We start from the raw sequence: 14127 nt of genomic DNA, 5'->3' as shown, positions 1-14127 counted from the left end.
TTTGAGAACAAATTTAAACTATAGAAATACTGTAAACTGACCATTAAAATTATTTTTGTTATATTTCCTTCATTAGTTAATATTTGTGTATATCTTTTAATTATCTTACGAATAAGGCAGGATTCACAAAAAATGGAAATGACCCGGGCCTCTCTGGTTTTCTAAGCAATCTAGAGATCTACTAAGCCCGTGGTCGGCAAACTGTGGCTCGCGAGCCACATGCAGCTCTTTGGCCCCTTGAGTGTGGCTCTTCCACAAAATACCACGGCCTGGGCGAGTCTATTTTGAAGAAGTGGCACTAGAAGAAGTTTAAGTTTTAAAAATTTGGCTCTCAAAAGAAATTTCAATTGTTGTACTGTTGATATTTGGCTCTGCTGACTAATGAGTTTGCCGACCACTGTACTAAGCCACTGTGAGAGATGGACTGGGGAGGGACGCAGAGGGCGAGGGGAGCACAGCCTTTGCAAAGGACTCCAAGAGAATGTCTGCTTTAGTCAGACCTTGAAAACTATAACAGAAAGAAAAGCAGGTTATTTCCAGTTACCACAGAGCAAATGTTTGTCTTCAATAAGGCAGGTCGCAAGTGCTCTTTGAGAATCTTTTATTTACTTGCCTTGGAACTTGGGGAAATAGAAAGAAAATTAAAACACATGGTTTTCTATTCTCAAGCGTCCAATCTTGCTGTGGCATCCAGATGTATATCCAGGAAATGATTGGGAAAGAAAAGTAGATAAATCCTGGAAGTCTCTCAGGATGCTATTTTAGTGGTTCTTTCCTTTTATGGTCAAAGAGGACAGTTTGTAATAACACCTTTAATTGTTTTCAGCCCAAACCCTATCTTCCAGGCTTATGATGCTAAGTGCATCCCATTTCATGCAGAAATGGGATCTTCCAGGAGAAACGGTGGTTCTTTGCATCCTACGTTGCCAGGATTAACGTTATATGATCCTGTTACCCAGCCAAAATGGATTGAAAGAGAAATCGGGTCAAAAGTAATTGCCAGGAAAAAAAAAAAAAGTAATTACCAGGAGCTGAATGTAGTAATAAAAGCTACATATTTAATGAGCACTTATTGTGAGTCAAACACTGTGAGGAGGCCTTTGCTTGATTGTTTTATTTAAGCTTCACAACCATTCTGTCAGGTTGGCAGGAATATTATCAAATGCATCTTAATAAGAATACACACAGAGGTACCCTGACAGAATGCAAAAAATTCTCAATAATCATCCAGCGTTAACCATGCATCTCATGACCATCTTGCAACATCACAGAGGCTTCGCAATCGGCCACATGTCACAGGGTAGGAAGTGGGGTTGCTGGGGCTTGAACCCAGGGCCTTTCTGTCTGCCTGACTCCAGAGCCCTTACTTTTAACCCATAGCCTGTGTGGTCACTTCATTTGCTTAATAAAGGTGCTCCATACTGGATGGCTACGATTCAATCAAATCCTCTCCCTCGGAAGGTTATGCTGAATGGGACACAGAGAGAGAAAGGATGGGAGCGACAGAAATATAAAGAAGCAAAGGTGGAGAGAAGAGGCTTAGGACACTGGGCGTTAGCAGGAACCAGGAAGGGCGAGATGAGGCTATGTTCCCAAGGCTAAGGCAAGGTCACAGGAATGCTGGGCACACGGACTGACCCCGAGGGACTCAACATCCCAGCTCTCCTTAGGCCTGACGGGTGACATTTCCTCTCTGGCCCTTGTTCCCCGAGCAAACCTAACTAACATGGAAATGATATTTTACTTGGGCAAGAATCAGGTGCCTAAATAAATTGTCACCTCAGAAAGTTAACTCTGACAACATGCTGGCACTTAATTAAAGAGCAACATGGAGCGCTCTTTAATTAATGGCATAGATTACCAGCACTTTGAGAGAACTTAGGAGCGGATCTGACTACGCGCTGAGACCTTCTGAAAGCTTACTTGAAGCAGTTTCCAAGCCTGTCTAAGAGACTTATTAGTTTTCCAGACCTTCAGCTTCTTGAAATTCTCTCCCAGAATTAAATGAGGCCACCGTTGAGTCAAGATTTAGTATTACAGTGCTTGCTGTAATGGAGTGAGTCATATAAAGAGCATCATTTAAAATAATAAATTCCTTTTGTTTCACTGGGAGGTGAAGTTCAGTTTTCCAGGTGAACAGCATATGCCTCCTTTAATTACAGAGAGAATTTTAACCACAGAGTAGGTTTCCTGCCTTTCTTGGCTGCCGGGAAACTCGCAGACACCCTATCTCGTGCAAAGGCAGTAACTAATGAATCCCACGTGCCTGGGGCCATTTATATATCTGCTCTTCCAACTGCTTTTTGTCCTCATTCTTTAAAAAATGTACTGTTTTATATATTTTACTATTGTAAGGTATCCCCAGACATGCTTGAGAGTGGTAGGTTGAACCATGTAAGTGGCCAATAGTCAGTAACTTTTAACCTACAAAAGGAGCAATTCCAGATGGTTCCCCCGATGAATCAGAACTAGATGCAAGACAGATGCAGGTGCATGGGGAACTGGCCCACAGGGCAGCTGGCCACATTTTTTTTTAAAATATATTTTATTGAGTTTTTACAGAGAGGAAGGGAGAGAGATAGAGAGCCAGAAACATCGATGAGAGAGAAACAGATTAGCTGCCTCCTGCACACCCCCGACTGGGGATGTGCCCGCAACCAAGGTACATGCCCTTGACCGGAATCGAACCCGGGACCCTTCAGTCCGCAGGCTGACGCTCTATCCACTGAGCCAAACCGGCTTCGGCAAGCTGGCCACATTTTAATGGTAAAATCCCGCGGTGGGCTCTAGATGTCTTTTCTTCTCTTCTTTCTGCTTTTCGTGTTTTGTATATTTTATGTTGCTTCTGATTTACTCACCAACATGGATGCCTTCCTCCCCTTTGCTCCTGTCACAGATTGTGCCTTATTCCCCTGTATCTATTACTCTGCACTTACGACCCTGGGTTGCACTTAAAAAAAAAAAAAATCCACGGTACCTGGCACATAGGAGGGACTCAACAAATGTTTGCCCAGTTGAATGAATAAATGTTCCTATGTCTGGCTTAACCAAATCAGAACATCATTTACTTATAACATTTTTAAGTAATTGATTTTTCGAAAAATAAGTGAATAAAGCTTCATAATGGCTTCTCGTATTTTACCTCTTGTCTTCGATGAATGTGCTGACCTTTGGATGACATACACTCTTAGATTATATCCAGGTGACATTTACATTTCCTGTCCGTTCATTCTGCCCCAGCACTGGCTTTTAGCATGGCACGACGATCGCTCTAAGATCATACTTGGATGTGTTCCAGATTTCTTAAACCGAACAGAAGCTATGTTCAAAGGACGTCCTTGACGCTTGTCCTTTCTGGCGTGGAACTGTTTCTTTAATGAACCCAGTGCCATCGCAGCTCTGCGGTGGGTAACCTGAGGGCTTTTGGACTCAGCTTTCCTCTGTGTCTTACGTCAGTCAGCCTGTGTAGAGTTTACAGCATCCCTTTAAGAATGACCAGTTTCAGTTCATAATGGTGCCTTGGGCCTGAAAGGCATCAACAACGTCCGTCTCCCGTGTGCATGAGGCAATTTACTGTGCATGCAAGTCACCTGGGAATCTTGTTAAAATATGGATTCTGATTCACTAGGTCTGGGGGTGGGGCCCAAGGCTCTGCATTCTAACAAGGTCAGAGTTGGTGCTACTGGTCCGGGAGGAGAAGGGCTATAAGTCCTCTTGTGTAGTCCTGGGTATCCTAAGTTCTCCAATTTGCGGTCTGAAGAGGGCTCATCTCTAGTCAATGCAAAAGTTCCACAGGCTGGTGGCATCGCATCTGAGCGCGACCCCAGGTTGGCTGAAGTGTTTGGTGGTTCTCCAGCCCCTTTCATCCTTCCAGATGCCCTCTGCAAGGTGCCTCGCGGAAGCCCGGGATTCTCACTGTGGCACCCCACCTGGGCATGGCCCTTCCCTATGCTCCAGGTTGTCCTGCCATGCCTCCAATCAATTCAAGTTCCCACTTGAAGCTAATGTGAGGAACCAATGTCCGATAATGTGTCAATAGAAAATAAGATTTGGCACGCTCTCCCTCCAGGGAGCACACCCTTGCCATTCCCTTCGTCCCCTCTGGCCCTACCCCTCCCATATCCCCAACCCAGTGGTCGGCAAACTCATTAGTCAACAGAGCCAAATATCAACAGTACAACGACTGAAATTTCTTTTGAGAGCCAAATTTTTTAAACTTAAACTTCTTCTAATGCCACTTCTTCAAAATAGACTCACCCAGGCCGTGGTATTTTGTGGAAGAGCCACACTCAAGGGGCCAAAGAGCTGCATGTGGCTCGCGAGCCGCAGTTTGCCGACCATGGCCCTAACCTGTAAGGGACACCATGAGACTTGCAACCAGGGGAGCAATGGGCAGCAGCAGCTCGTCCTGGGCTAGCCCCCCGACCCTGACTTCAAGGCCTCCTTTCTCCCCTATTCTCTGACTTCCCAGTGAGCTAAGGCAGCCCAGCCTAGGCTCTCCTGTTGCTTCCTCTATGCCCTTCCTTGTTTCACTCTGCTGGATATATTTTTTTTTGCTGTGGTCAATAAATTCTTGCTTGCCTTTCTATAAAAGAAAAAAGAAAAGAGAAGCAATGTGGAAATTTCAATTTGAAAACCAGAGTCGCTGGTTTGCATCCTTGCTCTGGCATTCACCAGCTATGCATCTCAGCGAGTCATTTGGTGCCTGTGGTAGGTTGAATAATGCCCCAAACATCTCCACATCCTAACCCCTGGAACCTGCGAATGGTACCTTGTCTGGCAAATGTGATGACCTTGTATGCAGATGTGATTACATGGGGATCTGAGATGGGGAGATTATCCTGGATTATCTACCAGTAGGTATGCCCAGTGAGATCACTGGAATCCTTAGACGAGGGAGGCATGAAAACAGAGTGGGAGAAGGAAATGTGAAGACAAAGGCAGAGAGAGAAGTGATGCAGTCACAGCTGAGGTGGACTCTGGAAGCATTAAGAAATTAATACACTATTTCTATTTCTTAGTCTGCGAAACGAGCTAATGAGAGCAAGGCTAATGGCTGCACTGAGGTGAGTTTTCAAACTAAAACTGTGGCTCTCAGACCTTATTGGATGTAAGAATCACATGGGAGCTTGTGAAAACGGAGATGGTTCTACCCCAGAGCTCTGATAGTATATATTTGGATTTCTGAACCTGCATTTTCAACAATCACCCGAGTCTTTCTGACTTAGGTGGTCCACGGACCACACCTACAGGCATTGCTCTAATGTGTGATTACGGATGAGAGTTCATGCCCCTTGATGGGCTAGTGGAGGAGATTTTGGGGGAAAGGAAACAAAGGTCTAAATCACCCCACGGGGCATCTTAGGAATGAATGAATCTTTGCAGGATGCCCTGAAATTGCAGGGGTTGAGCATATCATTTCAGAGATGGCATCCATACAATAATGATGATGATTTTCTGTTCCATAGCAGGAGGTGGCAGTAGCATGTGCAGGCTGTACTCAGAGGGTCTGATTCTCCCTGACATTCAGAGATATGGCATGTCCCTGGGATAGCTTGTCTGTCATTCATATTCAGAACACATTGGTAATTTCTGATTGAGAATACCTGAACCAAGTGCATCTACACTAATAAAAGAGAATTATGCAAATTGACTGTACATCCACAATGCCCATCAGCCAATCAGGAGTGAGTATGCAAATTAACCCAACAAATATGGTGGGTTAATTTGCATATGCAGGCACAGAGCAGCCCAGTGTGGTGGGACACCTGCTATGAGGGGGAGGGCGGGGGGCAGAGGGAGCTACAGGAGCGGCGCTCCGGCTGGAGCAGAGAAGACTGAAGGCTCTGACCAGAGCAAAGACTGAAGGCTCTGGCCAAAGCGAAGGCCTGAGTCCCAGGTGCTGGAGGAAAACCGGTGCTGGCAGCCAGGGGAAGGAAGGCCTATTGCACAAATCTTCATGCAACGGGCCCCTAGTCTTATCTATAAAAGCAATGCTCAGAAAAGAGGACAAACAGATTAAAAAATAATAATAAAGAAAGCTTAGTTGAGGTCTTACTTTGTGCTAGGCACTAAGATCCTGTTCTGAAGGAACTCACAGTGAGCTGGGCGTAGACAGGTAGCCATCACAGGGCCCGCTGCAAAGGGTCAAAAAGACTAAAAGAATCTCACAGTAGAGGAATAAGACCAGCTAACACTTGAAGTGCTACTAATAATTTTAAAGAGCTTAATCGAATGCCTGTACCTTTCTTTAAATATGCCATCCATCAGTGTTACATGAGCCCATAGGGGATAACGAATTCTGCCTGCAGAGGGTGTGATGATTAATTTTATGTGTCAACTTGACTGAGTCACAGGACGCCCAAATGTTTGGTCACACATTATTTTGAGTGTTTCCGTGAGGGTATTTTTGAATGAGTTTAACATTTCAATTGATGGACTGACTAAAGCGGATTGCTCTCCCTGGCCACCCATATCCAATCAGCAGGGCCTGAGTAGAACAAAAAGGTTCACCGCCCCCCCCCTCCCCCCCGCCCAAAGAGGGAATTCCTCCTGCTTGACTGCCTTTGAGCTGGGACATTGATACACACACACACACATACCCTCCCGCTGGCTCCAGGCTCAAATGGAAACATGGGCTCCCCTGGGACTCTAGCTTGCTAACTTCAGACCCTGGGACTTAACCTCCACAATTGTGCCTTTTATAATAAACCGCTTTCTCTCTATATCTAGTTACATCCTTTTGGTTCTGTTTCTCTGAAGGACTCTGATTAATACAGACGGTTATCTGAGAAGTCTTCACAGAGGAGATCACTTTTCAGGGAGCTGTTGAAATAATAGACGATCTATTTATAAATATCCCATGTTATAATTATAAATTCCTCTAGCATTTGTTCATTTCAACATGCATTTAGGGTTGAGATGATGTAGTGAATGCTCACGGCATGTCAGGCACTTAATTAGGCACAGAAGTGGGGTCAAAGGGCAAGACATCAGCCCAGCCCTCTGGTGAGGAAGGAAGGTTTCAAGGCCGAGCACTCAAAGCAGTTGTCACAGGTAAAACTTTAAAAGCGGCAGCCCGATTCTTATAAAATAAAAACATCCTGCCCAGTTGGGTTTGTCAGGTCAAATGTTGCCTGGGACGTGTAATCATTTGTTGTTTACCTGAAATTCAAATTTAGTTGGGCATCCTGTGTTTTTAATTGCTAGATCTGATTACTCTACATCCAATTCATCCCCACATCTCCCCTCCCACCCCATGTACAGAATGATATAGAGATTGGGAAGAGAGGGCTGTACTTGAGGCCCAGAGAGGAAGATGCCGTTCTCTACATTTCTGGAATATTGCTTTCAGCCCCACCCTCTCTACACCGCCCCCCCACTGCCCCCACCAGCCCCACCCCTGGGACTTTCACTGCACACATTGCCTTTCACACCTGCTGAGAGTGTATCTCATCTCATATATGATACTAGAGGCCCGGTGGATGCACCGGGTAGGGTCCCTAGGCCTGGCTGGCAATCAGGGCCGATCAGGTTCCTCATCTCCCTGCCTCCTCCTTCCCTAGCTCCCTCAGAGCTTGCCGCTGATTGCCCACCATGTTCTGTGCCGACCCCTGGTGGTCAGCATACATCATAGCAAGCAATTGAACTCCTGAGGGGACAATTTGCATATTAGCCTTTTATTATATAGGACTAGAGGCCCGGTGCATGAAATTCATGCATGGGGGGGTGTCCCTCAGCCCAGCCTGCACCCTCTCCAATCTGGGACACCTCGAGGAATGTCTGACTGCCCATTTAGGCCCGATCCCATCCCTCTCACAATTCAGGACTGCTGGCTCCCAACCGCTCACCTGCCTGCCTGCCTGATTGCCCCTAACTGCTTCTGTTTGCCAGCCTTATCACCTCCTAACCACTCCCCTGCCAGCCTGATCAATGCCTAACTGCTCCCCTGCCAGCCCAATTGCCCCTAACTGCCCTCCCCTGCAGGCCTGGGTCCCCCCCCACCAACTGTCCTTCCCTGCAGGCCTGGTCGCCCCCAACTGCCCTCCTCTGCTGGCCTGGTCACCCCTAACTGCCCTCCCCTGCTGGCCTGATCGCCCACAACTTCCCTCCCCTGCTGGTCATCTTGTGTCCACATGGGGGTGGCTATCTTTGACCACATGGGGCGGCCATCTTATGTGTTGGAGTGATGGTAAATTTGCATATTACCCTTTTATTAGATAGGATAGGATAAGAAAGCCCTGCTAGGACACACAAGAGTGGGGACCTGCATGGCCTGAGTCTGTGCTTTTCCCAAAGCCCCACCTGCGTGCATTACTGGTTGAGGCACTTTTAGTTAGTTAAGCCCAGGGCCAGGGTGGGAAAGATGCCAGCACTCCTTAGGGCTGTTAGAGACAAGAGGAAGTGAAGGTTAAGAGCAGGGGATTTCGAATGAAACACCTGCATTTGAATCGTTGCTCTGTCATTTACTTGCTCTAGGAACTTGGAAGGTGACTTAACCTTCCTAAGCCTCCATTCCCTCATTGCTAACACAGGGAAGCTCACTCTGCTGTGAGGACTAAATAAGGACAGTCTGGTATGTACTCAATAAATTGTAGTGGTTGTTAGTGCTTCTGGGTCTCTTTTCATTACATCTAGTTCATTACTAGTTTTTTGTTTCAAATGTGCTGCCGCAAACATTTTTGCGTGCAAAGCTTTGGATTTGTTTCCTGGAGTAAATGCCTAGGGGTAGCATTCATTTGTCAAAGACTATCAGAGGCACATGGCACAGATGCTGAGCACACGCTCTGGAGATCAAATCCCAATTGCTCTACTTCCCAGCTGTGTGATTTGGGGCAGGGTCCGTCTCTCCTCCGTGCGGTGGTGCTATAGAATTTAAATCGGTGCTAGTGGTTAGTATGAGTTTGTGATGGATCGTAATATGTAAGGGCAGGGTGCCTTCAAAACTATGATAATTTGATTACCACATTAACAATCCCATCCGACTAAGAGCAGACCCATATTCTTTGTCTATCATTTTATTAAAAGTGTTTTCACATTCTTTCTCTGCTTTCCTTTATCTTAATTTTGTTTTTATCGCATACATGTTTATTTTACATCTTATCTGTCTTTTCCACTATAAAATCTTCTGTTGCTCCACTTGCCTCATGAAAATGGCTCTAACTCGGTCATTCAGGAAGTGAATGGGGAAGATACTTCGGAAATAGGAAACCTTTTTAGTATCTTCTATGTATCACCAGTGATAAGAAATTTGAGGGCAATAGCAGGAACCAGGGACTCTGTGATCCACAGTAAGACTGGCTTTGAATGTGCGGTACAATTATTCACATAGTGGCAAAGGACGTTTTTAGTAAAAGTAGAATCCGACAGGATTCAGGATCAGAACGTTGTTTTGCTTGGAGCATCATCTTTGGCAGGTCTTCTGGTCAAGTCATTTCCAGACTACCTTTTAGAATTTTGCCTACTGATCCATAAGCTGTAACCAATAAAGGGCTCTGTAGAGAAGACACTTGAAAAAGGAAAGGGAGGGGGGGGCGTATTGTAACTTGGGCAATATAGACAAAAAGAAATAAATAGAAAAGGGGACTAATAGCCCAATGGCACATACTTCTACCACTGTCTCTAGAGTACACTGCCCTTAAGGGTAGGCATTTTAACTTTTGAGATGAGTGGAAATGGATGTAATGACTTCTCTAAGACTAGTTGGATTCCACTAGGCCTGTACACGGAGCCACAGAAGTAGGCAAGCCTGTGTCTCAGGGTATCACTTGAACAAGATGGATGTGAAAAAAACATCTGCTCCTCTTCTATGGAACTCTTCCCCTGCCGCACCTCCCCAAATACTGTCCATTGGGTTCAGGGTGACCTCTCACTGCCCCCCCCCACCCCCCACCTCTGCCATATCACAGAAAGATGCATAGTTCTCACTGGTTTATTTTCTCCTCATACCCAACCGGAAGAGCAAAAGTCCAATTTTGATTGGCTCACCGTTTTTATCTGTTAGGAAGATAAGGTTCATAAAGCACACTGTTCACCTGACTGACTTGAGCAACCTGGTTCTTAAGAGTTTTAAGTCCAAACATACTTCCTACCAGAATTCTACACAGGACAGAATTTGCACTCCCTGCATTTACTCCTCTTTCCAGGGGTTACATAAAAAACAATGTTAGGGACAGGAAAATTCCCAAGCATAGGCTGACACCCGTTTTACCCGTCCTCATTCTGCAAGGTTAGATAATCCCAAATGAAATTTAAAGATATATTCAAAACAGCAATCTGTTAGCTTCTCTCAATTTCAGTTTCCTCACCTGTAAAATGGGAATAATAGCCATGCCTATCCCTACCCACCAGAGTTGTTAAGTGACATAATGTATACAAAATTATTTCATGAACCACTAAAGTGGTTACAAATATTAGTTAATATTTGTATTAGCTTCAAAACCTAAGCCCTAACTCCACTCAGTACTAACAGAAACAAGAAAAAGACAAATATTCAGAAACACAGTAAGGATGAAAACAGCCAAGGCAATTAACTGATATTCATTAAATATACATATATTATGAAAATTTAAATATCAATTCTACTAACTTTTAAAAATTCATCAACTTCATTTTAAATCTTTATTAATTTCATTTTTCTATTTTCCCTAAGTTTGTTTTGCTATTCTCTTTTTCTAATTTCTTGGGTTGAGTGTTGATCTGTTTCCATTTATTATTATTTCATAATGAAGAGTTTACAAATAAAAATTTACCTGTGAGTGTAACTTTGGCTGCACCTCAAATCTTTGATATGTAGTGCTATTACTGCTATTTTCTAAGTAGTCTGGAATTACAGTTTGATTTCTCCTTTGATCTGAGTTCTTGGAGAGAGTTTTAACATTTTCAGGGAGTTGGAGTTTTTTTGTTTATACTTCTGTTAATAATTTCTACCTCTATTGTATGTTGATCAGAGAATATTGGTGGCAAATTTTCTGTTTATTTTTGGAATTTATTGAGATTTTCTTTGTGGCTTCCTGAATTGTTAACTTCTGTAAATAATTCTGGAAGCACATGAAAAGGAAAAGTGCAGTATTCTAATTTTCTTAGGTGTAGAATTCTATGAATATACTTATTACATCATTAATTAAATTATTTATCTTCTCTGTGTTAAGATTTTTCTAAATGGGTGATCCATAAGTGACCTTCAGAAGATCTATGTGTGCTTTTTTTTTTTAAATATGGAGAAGATTCACATTTTTTTTTCAAGTTCTCAAAGGGATCTGTGATCCACCCACCCACCCCAAAATATTAAGAAAATGCTTTATGTCTTACTTGATTTGTTAAAGACCAAGAAAGAGAAGTTAAACTACTTAATATAACTTAAAATAAACATTAAAATTATTCTCAAACAAATAACATTTTTAATTATTTTATTAAAATACAGGATTCCCAATAAATAGTTATATTGTATTTGCTATTTATCCACCCTGTGACTAGTGCTAATTGGCCTTTGCTTGTTTCATTCTAGGTCCTGGAATGAGACTCACAGCAGGCTGGGCTTCTATAGGACTGCAGAAAAAGTGCCAAGTCACTTATCAACATTTATCAAATCTGAAACGTATCAGTCACAGATGTTCATTTTCCTGTGAGTTTGCACTCAGTCTTTTACAATCTCCTCTGACGAATTCTCCATCTCTTTTCTGAATACTTCTCACTTGATGCTCTCAGGAGACTCAGTCCCATTTGGAAAGCTAATCATGTCCTTAGGGTGACTCAGTTCAAAGTCACATACTTCCTCGAGTGAGGCAACAAAGTAAATGCATCAATTTCTAGGATGGGAATGACAACCACTTAAAACCTGACAGCCAAATTATGGATGTACTTGGAACAGAAGTATCTGCTTGGCAAACAAGTCATGCATTTTTAAATGTACATGAAGAATTTTAAGTTCACCTTAAAAGAAAGACTGAAGGGTCTTAAAAGGAACAGTGGGATTGAAATTGTAACTTATGCTCTACAAAAGTCCCTATACCTAATCCTCAAAGGTACTAGAAATTCTTAGGGCTGACTTATCCATTAGGTACATTCTCATGCTTGATACTTTCAAGGCCCATGAAAATGTCTAATTTTGTTTAAAAGCAGAAGGAAAATGACTATAATAATAATAATAATAAGGAATATATAATAATGAATCCAGCCTGGATTATATTTTTCTTTATACCAATGCAGTAATAATATTATATGTGTGTGTGTATATATATATATATATATATATATATATATATATATATATATATATATATATATATACTAGAGGCCTGGTGCACTAAATTCGTGCACGGGGGTGTGTGTCCCTCAGCCCAATCTACACCCTCTCCAATCTGGGACCCCTTGAGGGATGTCCAACTGCCTGGATCAGGCCTAAACGGGCAGTCGGACATCCCTCTCACAATCCAGGACTGCTGGCTCCCAACTGCTTGCCTTCCTGCCTTCCTGATTGCCCCTAACTGCTTCTGCCTGCCAGCCTGATCACCCCCTAACTACTCCCCTGCCAGCCTGATTGATGCCTAACTGCTCCCTGCCAGCCTGTTTGCCCCTCACTGCCCTCCCCTCTAGGCCTGGGTCCCCCCCAACTGCCTTCCCTGCAGGCCCAATCACCCCCAACTTCCCTCCTCTGCCGGCCTGGTCACCCCTAACTGCCCTCCCCTGCAGGCTTGATCGCCCCCAACTTCCCTCCCTTGCAGGCCTGGTCTCTCCCAACTGCCCTCACCTGCTGGCCATCTTGTGTCCACATGGGGGCAGCCATCTTTGACCACATGGGAGCAGCCATCTTGTGTGTTGGAGTGATGGTCAATTTGCATATTACTCTTTTATTAGCTAGGATATATAATTTTTCCATGGAAGAAGGGCCCATGAAAGGAAAAGCCCCTACATTCCATGAAAGTCATTATGAGGCCTTGGGAATAATTATCCATTCAATATGGTGATTGGTCAGTATCTGAGCAGAAGCCTTGTTTGATATGTGTTTATGCATGTTTTTTATATGCATGGTATTGAAGCATTGTTTAGAATAGATTATATTTTCTTAGCAGAATGGAATCCAAGGCTGTGTAGCCTTTTATGTCTGTGCTTCTTTCTTCCTGTTTGCTTTGCTCTGGCTCTTTCTCCCCATGAAGTTCTTTTGCATGCTTATCTTTTACACATGGCCCAATAGTCCCGCCCCCATTTAGCACCAGATCTACCACTGACATTGGATTTTTGTGGATCTGAGTTTAAATTCTCTTCTGGAACATCTTTTAGTCAGGTGTTCACTATATGTCCAATTAGCTGTAGCTAATCTTTCCCCCTTTTTCCTTCCCCCACACTCCTGCATGCCCCTCAACCTCCGTGGTATGTATGGCGGCCCCTTATGCAAGCTGTGTTGGAGCAGCTAATGAAATGTCTCCTACCATATAGTTTTAATATGACTTGATTACACTCCTACAGTAAAGTAAAAAATCACATGAAGAAAGAGCCTAGCAGAAAGTAGTGGTCTTACTATAATTATGTTATTATACTTTCTCATGCCCTTGATTGTCATTTGCCACATATTCAACACATGGGAAATGGAAGGCTCTTACCCAGGAAATGCCATTTGCAGAAATTGTGTCTAATCCAGGCATTGCTCAGTGAAGAGCTGTATTGCATAATCAGTCAGGACTCCTGCCTGAAGACTGAGCCATTCTCTGAAGATGAACAGACACCCCACAGAGGCGCTTTTTGCTGGATGAGTGACCTATCTGAGTAAGTACCCACATCACATACACTCCTGTCATTTCGGGATTGTAATAAGCCCTCTTCCGTAATGATTATATATTAGGAACATCTAGTAGATGTGACTTTAATAGCAAGCTGAATTTTATTTAATTATCACAGTGTCACACACCTCTCTACCTCTATAGAATTTTAATACTCAATAAGCACAATATTGTTTCACTATAAAGAAGTAGGATTGGTATAGCAATGTGGTATTACCAAGATATATGTTGTCTATCTCAAAAAAGATGAGCCCTGAGATACAAAAACCCCCACAAGCTTTATGTTATATTTATATTTGTAATTCCTATTTAAATTGAAGAACAGAAAACCTTACAGTCTTTTTAAAAAAAT

The 14127-nt window shown here is 43.3% G+C and overlaps 1 long non-coding RNA gene across 1 annotated transcript in view; it reads left to right on the top strand.

Moving 5' to 3' along the window:
* LOC307109882 overlaps window positions 1-11624 on the top strand; it is a 119547-nt gene extending 107923 nt beyond the window's left edge. The window contains exon 3 of the long non-coding RNA XR_013814417.1: window positions 11507-11624. This is a non-coding gene — a long non-coding RNA (uncharacterized lncRNA). The remainder of the gene's footprint in view (window positions 1-11506) is intronic.
* The last annotated feature ends 2503 nt before the right edge of the window (window positions 11625-14127 follow it).

The sequence above is a fragment of the Cnephaeus nilssonii genome, assembly GCF_951640355.1.
Source record: "Cnephaeus nilssonii genome assembly, chromosome: 13".
In the NCBI taxonomy this organism is placed as follows: Eukaryota; Metazoa; Chordata; class Mammalia; order Chiroptera; family Vespertilionidae; genus Cnephaeus; species Cnephaeus nilssonii.
This window is presented reverse-complemented; position numbering and strand designations above follow the sequence as displayed.